This window comes from Octodon degus, unplaced genomic scaffold (assembly GCF_000260255.1).
Source record: "Octodon degus isolate 3935 unplaced genomic scaffold, OctDeg1.0 scaffold00354, whole genome shotgun sequence".
NCBI lineage: Eukaryota > Metazoa > Chordata > Mammalia > Rodentia > Octodontidae > Octodon > Octodon degus.
Window position 1 is genome coordinate 101,300 of NW_004524930.1, and position 10,452 is coordinate 111,751.

General features: G+C 34.1%; 1 pseudogene; it reads left to right on the forward strand.

The window, feature by feature from the left end:
- The first annotated feature begins 9,960 nt into the window (after positions 1-9,960).
- Positions 9,961-10,447, forward strand: LOC105741241 (annotated as a pseudogene).
- Positions 10,448-10,452: the final 5 nt, after the last annotated feature.

Below are 10,452 nucleotides of genomic sequence, written 5' to 3' on the forward strand. Positions count from 1 at the left end.
AAAGAAACAAGGACTCCAAAAGACTGCCTGGATGTTCATAAGAAACCTGCCATTTGCTATGATCTTTAGTGGTTTCAAAAACCACAGACAGGGGCTGGTGAGATGGCTCAATGGTCTAAAGCACCTACTTAGAACAAGCTTAGCAAAGCACAGGGACCACGGTTCAATCCCCCAGCACCACATGCCAGCCAGCCCCGACCCCTGGTGGGCTGAGCTGGCCACATACACACACACACACACACACACACACACACACAAATAAATAAATTAATTAAAAAAGATTGATAGAATTTGTTAATAAAATATATATTATTTGTTGTTGAAATATTTCAGTTGAGACCATTAAATTTTATTCCATGTTTAACGTCATAAACTTTTTTTGCAGGGTCTCACTATGCAGCTCACATTCATAGTGATCCTCTTGTTTTCAGCCTCCCTAGTACTGGGATTACAGGTGTGCACCACCAAGCCCAGACTCCATTGCTGGCTCAGCGCTCCCAGGGGGTGGGGCTGGTGATAAAATTATTTTACTTCATGAGAGATTTTCAGGGTTGTTAAAACAAATGTTACTTTTTTTCAGAATTATTTGACAAAACCAAAATGGAAATAAAAATAAATATAGAAGATAATTTTAGGTTGTGGTGAAAAAAAGTGATTTTTCAAATAGGATGGGGATCACGACTTTGGGAGAAGGTTAGGGGTAAATGAGGGTAACAATGAAGTCGTATTCTACAAGCCACCACTCCACTCAACAAGTATATGCAGTATGTTATGCAATCTTACACAATTAAAGAAATTTTAAAACCATAAAAATGTAATTTCTGCTGTTTATGATACATTTGCAAGAATCAAATCATATTTAAAGATGCACTTTGTTCTTTTCTCAAAATTTCAGAAAATAAAGGTGCACCACATACATATTTGAAATACTTACCTTTTTTGTAAATTGCTAAATATATAATGTTGTAGTGTAACTTAGAATTCCATGCTATAGGAGGAAATTATTTTATTTTTATTATAATTAGAAAGGAGATATGAATTTAAACAGCAGAAAACAGTACTAATGGTGATGTTAGAATTAATTTTCCTTGGAATTTAACATTCAGTTGCAGTCATTTTCCAATAAATTATAATCCAATAAAGAAACATAGATTATCATATTTAAATATTCAAATTTGCTTAATGAAAAATTTTTGGAAGCAATGTGTTCAATATTGTGTGACCAATTTCTAGTTAATTTCCTTACTATCATAAATAGAAGCCATAATAGTGTTTGTAAATAGGATATCATGTCCGCGTCTTGTACAGCAATTAACCACTAAGAAGAATGTATGCAATGTGTTAATTATTGAAACTGTCCTACCAATTTGTTTTGAAACTGTCTCATGGCTATGTGTCTCTCAATAAAATTATGGGGAAAAGAATAAATAAATAGAGGCCATTGGATTTAAATCCTTTGATATATATGGCAATGTGTGTCATGGTCAGTATGCTGTGAATTTTAGTAACTATTTCTTGAATACTTACAGATACATTATTCAGTCCTAAGTCTGTTTTCATTTTTTTATTCCCTGTTATAAAAACATCCTAATGATTAGGGTGGTTGAAACTGTGATACACAGACTTTTTGATACAGGTGAATGAGACTTTCGGTATTTCAAGCAAGTTTTCAATGACTTCCAAAATCAGTTTTCTATGAATGTGTTTGGATACTGTCTCAATGCTATTTCCTTCTCAATAAAATTAATATTAAAAAATCAGTTTTCTTCATTTCTACTTGTGAATTCAAGTGTCAACTGAAAATTCTCAAGCTGTATGATTGCCAAAGTTTCTTATATCATGTGGCTTGAATTTTGAAAAAATATTCTTTTAATCAGTGCCTCTTGTTTGTCCAAAGTGCTAAGATTCAACACACTATCTACAAACACACACAGGCCACTCATATATTTGAATATTCTTCATCTGTTTTATGTCATTTCTTTAAAACCTAAGTCCATGATTTTTACAGAGATGTTTCCTTTTGTGTGTGTGTGTGTGTGTGTGTGTTCATCCTAGCTTGTTTCCTTTTTGGAGATTTTACCTCATGTGTTTCAATCCTGCTATTTCTCCAAAGGATATGTCTGTAGAAATCCTGTGCTAGGTTGTTATTCTTCTTCTGACATCTCCAGAGGTGCAGTCGCCCTGAGAGTTAGGCCTCAGGTCCCAGAGACTTTAAGGAATAAGTTACACTTGTACATGCAGCAAGTGATGAGTTCAACCATATGTCCTGTGGTTCCAACACGGGTGAACTGTGGCCAGACTTTGTCTTCTTCAGTGAGTGTTTGGCTGTAGGAGCATCCACTGAACTGTGCTCTTTGACACCAAAACTATATATAGAAGGATGATAGAAAAGGGCTTATGGGTTTATATCCATTCTTCATGTCCTCCCAAAACAAACTGTCAGATTTTAAGGGAAGATGTAATATCTGTCTGAGAATGACAATATTTCATAGGCTATTTCATTATTCCTCTCTTTGTAGTGAAGCACAAACTACAGATATTTGCCTTAATGCATGACTATAAGTCCAAAAAATGCACCTTTTAAGCATTATAATACTACTTACTATTGGTTTTTAAGCAAAAATTTACTAAATTTAAACTTTGACTAATTCTTAGAAAAATTATATTTCAAAAAAAGAGAGAGAAGAAAATATTATATTTCCTGCAAGTACAGCAGGCTTGGTCAAGGTAACATTTTGAGGTGAAGTAATGGTGTGTGTGGTATTTTTCTTTCTCTATTCCCAGAGACATTAGTTTGTGAAGCTACTGTCATTAGGACCAGGAGAAATCTAAAATTCAGGTCCTGCACTGAAGGACTGCCTACTTATATGATATGCAGGGAAATCGTTAGGGATATTCATGTGCCATATTCTCAAAAAGGGTTTCCCTTATGCAAGTACAGCACATTCATCACAATGGAATGTTTAATGTTTTCAAATTTCTATAGGAATCTAATACTCAGCATATCAGTCAGGGCTTTACTAGAGGAACAGATGTAACGAAAGTTGTATAAATGTATAATAAATTACAAGATTGGCTTATGACAATTAGCCACCAAGTTGAATGAGTGAGCCTGCAGAGGGCTTCTGCGTACTGGAGACTAAATGATTCATTCCAAGGTCTGGAGCTTACTGCAGTGTTCCATGCAAGTCCTTATCAGGAAGCTGATGGGTCTACAGTGAAAGACTGATGATTCCAAGGTGGAATCTGGAGTCTGTGCTAAAAGCCAAGAGATGATGTCCAAGCTGACAGTGAAGACTGGAGCCCCTCCAAAGAAATGGAACACTTCATGCTTCCTCAGTTGCCTTCTATATACTTTAAGTGATGAGCCACAAGCTCATCTACACTCTAAATTGTAGAATGGCTGAACTTATTTAGTTAAGCTCCTTAACTCAAGTTTACATAGTCCAGCAACCACTACATTCAGTTACACTATGATGTCCTTAGTCATTGCTAAACTATGGATAAATTGATCCCAGGCTTAACTCCTCTTATATATCTTAGTACTATAGAAGCCTAGAATAAATGTGCTTTCTGTAACATCAATATTCCTATCAAGTATTTTTGAGTGTAAGTATCTGGAAGATTACTGCTGTGAAAGTGTTTATATATTTTTTAATAGGACCAACATAATTATTTTTGTAACATTGGTTAGAATGTTAGCTATTAAAAGATGATCCCTTAGCTATAGAAATAGAAAAATGACTCTAAAACAGAGTGTAGTAGTTAAGGAAACAAATTTTTTGTGAATTCTTAGAATTAATTGATTAACTAATAAAAAAACTCAAATAGAACTTTGGACTGATTTCAGAAATAACTTTTTCTAAGATGTGGTGATAGTTTAGATGGGATCTTTCAAAAGACACATGTGGATCAAAACATAAGACTTCATCCAACATGCAGATATGCTGAAAAAATAGGACCACATATTGTTTAATAGTGGATAGCTATGAGTACTGATGATTTAGAAAATGGTGGCGTAAGGTGAAAAAGAAGTGTCCTATAACACCCACTACATGAGGAGATACCTTGATTCATTTATTTTTTATTTTTTGTTAATTTTAATGAGTAATAAATAACAATTGGACACTTTCAAGACAGGTTTGTAGGACAGTTAATATCATTGATATATCACATATTGTTGTCTTCATACTAATTATTCAGAGGACAAGATGCAGTTACCATAGCTTGTCTAAACAATGTTAGTACAAACAATTCCTCTCACTGAACTAAGAGAAAGTATATATATATATATATATATATATATATATATATATATATTTTTTTTTTTTTTTCACCAAAAAAAAAAAAAACTGTCCTTTATTTATAGCCCCCATTTTGTTTTGGTTTTTCAGAAGTGGGTGTCTCATTGCTTTTAGACAAGCTATATTTGGAGAAGTCTTAAAGGACCTTTAAATAACTGATGCCAGTCGAAACATTGCAGGTACATGAATTCAGCTAAATAACCCAATATAGTCCAATAGTCCATAATAGTAGTAAAATAAGTTGCATGCACAACTGGCAATTGTCCAAAGTCATTGACTTGACCATTTTACACCTCAGAATATAAATATAGCTTTACTTTCTATACCTTGTGATTACACTTTTATGTTGGATGAACAAGACCAAGTTAAAGAGAGACCTATATAACTAAAATGTAACTTTGTCTGATTAGGTCAGTCAAGTCTCCTCAGGATTTACCCTAGAATCATGTATAGCACCTTGTGGATCTTTTGTCAGTGTCAGCCATCTGGGTGAATCACAGCCATGGCTTGGCCAGTTTACTCTCTGTGAAAGCCTGAGAGAATTATTTTTCTCTAGGTGACTCTCCTTAGGCACACTATACATCATCAATCACTTTCCTCTGTGGTCCCATAATCAGTTTCATCAGAAATTTTGGGACATCACTTATTTGCAAGATGTTGCTAATGTCCTGGCTCCTCACTGAACTTGAAGGGCTAGGGCCAAAATATTGGCAATCTTTTGAGCCCATCTCTCTAATTTTTGGTCTGCAAACTTTGGTTGTTAAACATCCAAAAGAGATGTTTACTGACATTATTATTCTATATTTTTTCACTTCAAAATGGTCCTTCATTTGTATCCCTTTTTTTGTTTAGTTTTGGACTGTATTGGATTATGTTGCTGAATTCACACACCTACAATATTTGAATGGCAATTACATGTTTTTACACATAAATTTAGAAATCAAAGCATATGCAACATTGTAGCACTGCAATCCTGATACATTTTGTTTTTCTTGTCTCTCATTTATTTATGTTACTGCTTATATTGCAGACACTTATATTACAGACGTTTACTTCAAAGAGAGTATAGCAATAATTTATATGACATCAGAAGAAGTACACATTTAGAATATGAAAATGAAAGGTGTTTCAAGCATAATTTTAGTATTGCATATTGCTCTCCACAATGTAGTTGCTTAATTCACAGATATCAGCATATAGAGTTAGTCAGGGTGAGTATTCTACACATTAACTACTATTTTAAAAGAAAACCTGATGGAAATTCCTAGGAAAATTGCCTTAAACCTTTTGATTGTACAAATGTGTTGTTTTGCCCCTACCATATTTCCTGACTTTATTGTTCTTTCTTCTTCATTGCTCAATCCTTATGTTCTCTCTTTCCATTTAACTGTGACAAACCTTTCATTTTTTATATCTTCTTTTGAGTTGCTACACTAGGGGACAAAACTACATTCACAAACATGGGTCTGATTAATTTCACTTATGAGTGTCGTTTCAAATTGCAATCAATTACCTACAAAGACTTCAAGTTTATTTTACTTTAGAAATAAGTAATACTCCATTGTATAAAAGCACCACAACATTTTCATCCATTCCTCAGGTGATGGGCATTTTGGTAGTTTCCAAGATGTGGCAATCATAGATTATGCTGCTATTAACATAGGCGCACATATATCAGTATGGTATGGTGTTTTCAGTTCTTTTGGGAAAATTTCCAGAAAAGAGATAACGAGATTAAATGAGATTTTCAGTCCAAGATTTAGAGAAGTCTCCACACTGCTATCCATAATGGTCGCACCAGTCTACAGACCCACTAGAGGTGGAGAACATTTCCTTTTTCCCTGCAGCCTCTCAAAACATCTGTTGTTGATTGGTTTCTTTATGACAGTCATTATAGTCTCATTTCTGGAATGAGATGGTAGGTCAATGGTATTTTAGTTTGCATTTTTTGAAAGGCTAGTGATGTGGAACATTTGTCATGTATTTATTTTCCTCTTTCATTTCTTTCTTAGAAAAGTGTATGTTCATCTCGGATGCCATTTTTGGATTAGGTCATTAAATATTGGGGTCCTATTGTTCTTTAGTTCTTTATAAATTCCAGGGAGAAGACCCTTGTGTGAATGCTTATGAGTTAAGACATTTTCCATATTTGTGTGCTGTCTTTTCATTCTGTTGGTGATTTCTTTTGACTTGCAGAAACTTCTCAATAAGTGGAGGTTTCAGTTGTTAATTCTCTCAAGTATTTCCCATGCAGTTAGATTTTTGTTCATGAACTGTTTGGCTATCCCTATGTCTTCAAGATTCCCATCTGCTTTCTTTTCAAAGAGATTTAGTGTTTCTGTTATAATTTTGAATTTTTAATGCATTTTCACTTTAATTTAGTGCATGATGATAGACTTAGGTCACGTTTTATTTTTCAGCTTGTAGAGAGCCAGTTTTTTAGCGCTATTTGTTGAAGAGGTTATTTTTATACCAATAAATATGATTGGCCCATTTGTTGAAGTAAGGTGACTGAGTGTGTTTGTGTTGCATCTGCATCTTTCAAACTATTCCATTGAACCTTGGATTTATTTTTTGCCAACAGTATGCTGATTTCATCACATTAGTTTTGTAGCATAATTTCAAGTCAGGGATTTTCACTCCTCCTGCTTTACCTTTTTGCATGAATTGCCTTGGCTATTCTAGGTCTTTTCTGGTTCCAAATAAATTTTAGGAATGTGAGGCCTGTTGGTGGTGTTTTGATAGGGACTGCATAAAATCTTTAACAACTTTGGGAGCATGGCTGTCTTCACAATTTTGGTTCTTCCTATCCAGGAGCAGAGAATATCTTTCCATTTTCTGAAATCTTCTATGATCTCCTTTTTCACATTACTGTAATTTTCATTGAGTAGAGCTTTGACTTCCTTAGTTAGATTAATTCCTAAGTATTTCATTTTCTGTGATGCTATTTTAAAAGCTATTATTTCTCTAACTTTTCTCTCACTGAGCTTGTTATCTGCATAAAGGAATGTTATTGATTTTTGGGTATTGACATTGTATCGTGCTATCCTATGAATTTCTGTATTACTTCTAGCAGCTTCTCAGTGGAAGTTTTTGGATATTCCAAGTAGAGTATCATGTCATCTGCAAATATTGATATTTTAACCTCTTTACTTTTTCTTTTTATTTGTCTCTCTTGCTAATGACTCTAGATAATGATTCCAGAACTATATTGAGTAGGAGTGGTGGTGGAGGACAGCCTTGTCTTGTGCCTGATTGGAAAGTAAAAGATTTCAGCTTTCCCTATTTAGAAATATGTTTGCATTTGATTATTATATATGGCTTTTGTCAGATTGAGGTAGAAGTCATCTATTCTAATTTACTGTAGAGGTTTGATGATGAATGATTGTGGCAGTTTGTCAAAGACATTTTATGCATCAGGTGAGTTGATCATGTGGTTTGGGATTTGGCTATACTAATACAGTTTATTATAATCATAGATTTGCATATTTTAATCCATCCTTTCATCTGTGGAATGAATGCAACCTGGTCATGGTGTATGAGCTTCTTGATGATTTGCTGTATTCTATTTGCTAAGATTTCATTGAGGATTTTTGTATCTATATTAATGAGTGAGATTGGCCTGTAGTTCTCTTTTTTAGTTGAATCTTCCTCTGGTTTTGGTATGAGTATAATACTTGCCTCCAGGAATTATTTTGGGATAATTATTTGCATTTCAAATTTATTGAAGATGTTGACCAGTATTGGGATTGTATATTCTGTAAATTTCTTGTAGAATTCAGCTGTGAATCCATCAAGACCTGGGCTTTCTTTGTGAGTAAGTTTTTATTTCATTTTGAATTTCATTTGCTGTTATTAGATTATTGAGAGTACTTATATACTCTTTATTCAGTTTTGGTAATTTGTAACTTTCTAATAATCTGTTTTTTTTTCTATCCTCTTGATTCTGTGCATAAAGATTTTCAAATAGCTAATCATGATCTGAATTTCCACATGGTATCTGGTAATTACATCCTTTTCATTCCTTATTGCTTGTATTTGAAATTTTTCTTTCCCTCTTTTTGATGAAGTTAGCTAGGGTCTTACCAATTTTATTTAATCTTTCAAAGAACCAGCTTTTTGATTCGTTTTAACTCTATGAACTGTTTTCTTCATTTCAATTGAATTAATTTCTGCTTTAATCTTTATAATTTATTCCCGTCTTTGGGCTCTGGGTTTGGTTTGCTCTTCCTTTTCTAGATGTTGAAGGTGAAACATTGGGGTGTTTATTTGTGCCTGTTCTGTTATCCTAATGTGTGAGTTCACAGCTATAAATTTCCCTCTAAAAACTTCTTTAATCACATCCCATAAATTCCGGTAAGTTGTGCTTGAATTTTCATTGAATTACAGATATCGTTCAATTTCTTGTTTAATCTCATCTGTAACCCATTGGTTACTGAGTAAGGTGTTGTTTAACTTCCATGTATTTATGAGTTATTTCTGGTTTCTTTTGTCATTTATTTCCAGTTTCATTGCACTGTGATCAGATAATGTACATGGGATAATTTCTGCTTTCTTGCATATACTGAAGCATGACCTATGGACTAGTATGTGGTCTATTTTAGAATATGTCTCATGTGCAGCTCAAAATAATGTGTATTCATCTGTGGTTGAGTGGAACACTCTGTGTATGTCCACAGAGTCCATTTGTTCAAAGGTCTAGTTCAGGTTGGCTACTTCTTTGCTAATATTTTTGTCTTTCTGATCTATCTTTTTGGGATAAAGGGAGTGTTATTGTGACCTGCTAAGATTGTGGTATTGGATATTATTTTTTCATGTCCATTAAGATTTGTCTTATATAGTTGCATGCTCCAGTGTTTAGTGCATACATATTTATGACTGTTACTTCTTTCTTTTGTGTTTTTCCCCTGCCCAGTATGTAGTGGCCTATTTTATTTCATTTGATAGCTCTTGGTTTGAAGTTCAAACTGTCTGTGAACAGGATTGCTACCCCTGTTTTTTTCTGAGTGGCTGTGGCATTCATATTGTTTTTCATCATTTGACTTTCAGCCTATGAACTTTTTTATGAGTAAATGTGTTTCTTGTATAGAATATATTTTTGGATTTTGCTTCCTTTTGCATTCTGCCACTCTATGTGTTTTAGTTGGTGAATTGAGTCCATTTACTTTGATGGTCAAAATTGAGATATATTGACTATGATTGACATGTTATTCACCTTTTTTGTATACCTTTTTCTTATTTTTAATTGTTTATCCTATTTGGTGGGTTCTTTCTATTCTCATTCGTGCACTTGTGGTTATTTTGGTCACTCTCTAGAATATATTTTAGTAGTCTGTGCAGGGTTGGCTTTGTCATCATGAAATTCTTTAGTTGGTCTTTGCCATGGAAGTGTTTCACTTCTCCATTAAATTTGAAAGAGAATTTTAAAGAATGTATCAGTCAAGGTTGGAATTTGTTTTCTTGCAAGACTTGCAGTACTTTCCTCTCTAACCTTCTTGATTTGATGGTTTGTGAAGAGAAATCTTATTATTCTGATTGGTTTTCCTTTAAATGTGATCTTGGCCTGGGTTTGAATGTGAGGCGGAGCAGCGACAGGAGAAGGTACTGCTTGTGGCTGCATGCGGCTAGGATTCCCTCTTCTGTTCCTGTATCCCCACAAGGAGTGTTTAACAATGGAGCTCAGTGATGCAAATTTACAAACATTAACAGAGTATTTGAAAAAGACCCTTGATCCTGATCCTGCCATCAGACGTCCAGCTGAAAAATTTCTTGAATCTGTAGAAGGAAATCAGAATTATCCACTGTTGCTTTTAACATTACTAGAGAAGTCCCAGGATAATGTCATCAAAGTATGTGCTTCAGTAGCTTTCAAGAACTATATTAAAAGAAACTGGAGGATTGTTGAAGATGAACCAAATAAAATTTGTGAAGCCGATCGAGTAGCCATTAAAGCCAATATAGTGCATTTGATGCTTAGTAGCCCAGAGCAAATTCAGAAGCAGTTGAGCGATGCTATTAGCATTATTGGCAGAGAAGATTTCCCTCAGAAATGGCCTGACTTATTGACAGAAATGGTGAATCGCTTTCAGAGTGGAGATTTCCATGTTATTAATGGAGTCCTTCGTACAGCACATTCATTATTTAAAAG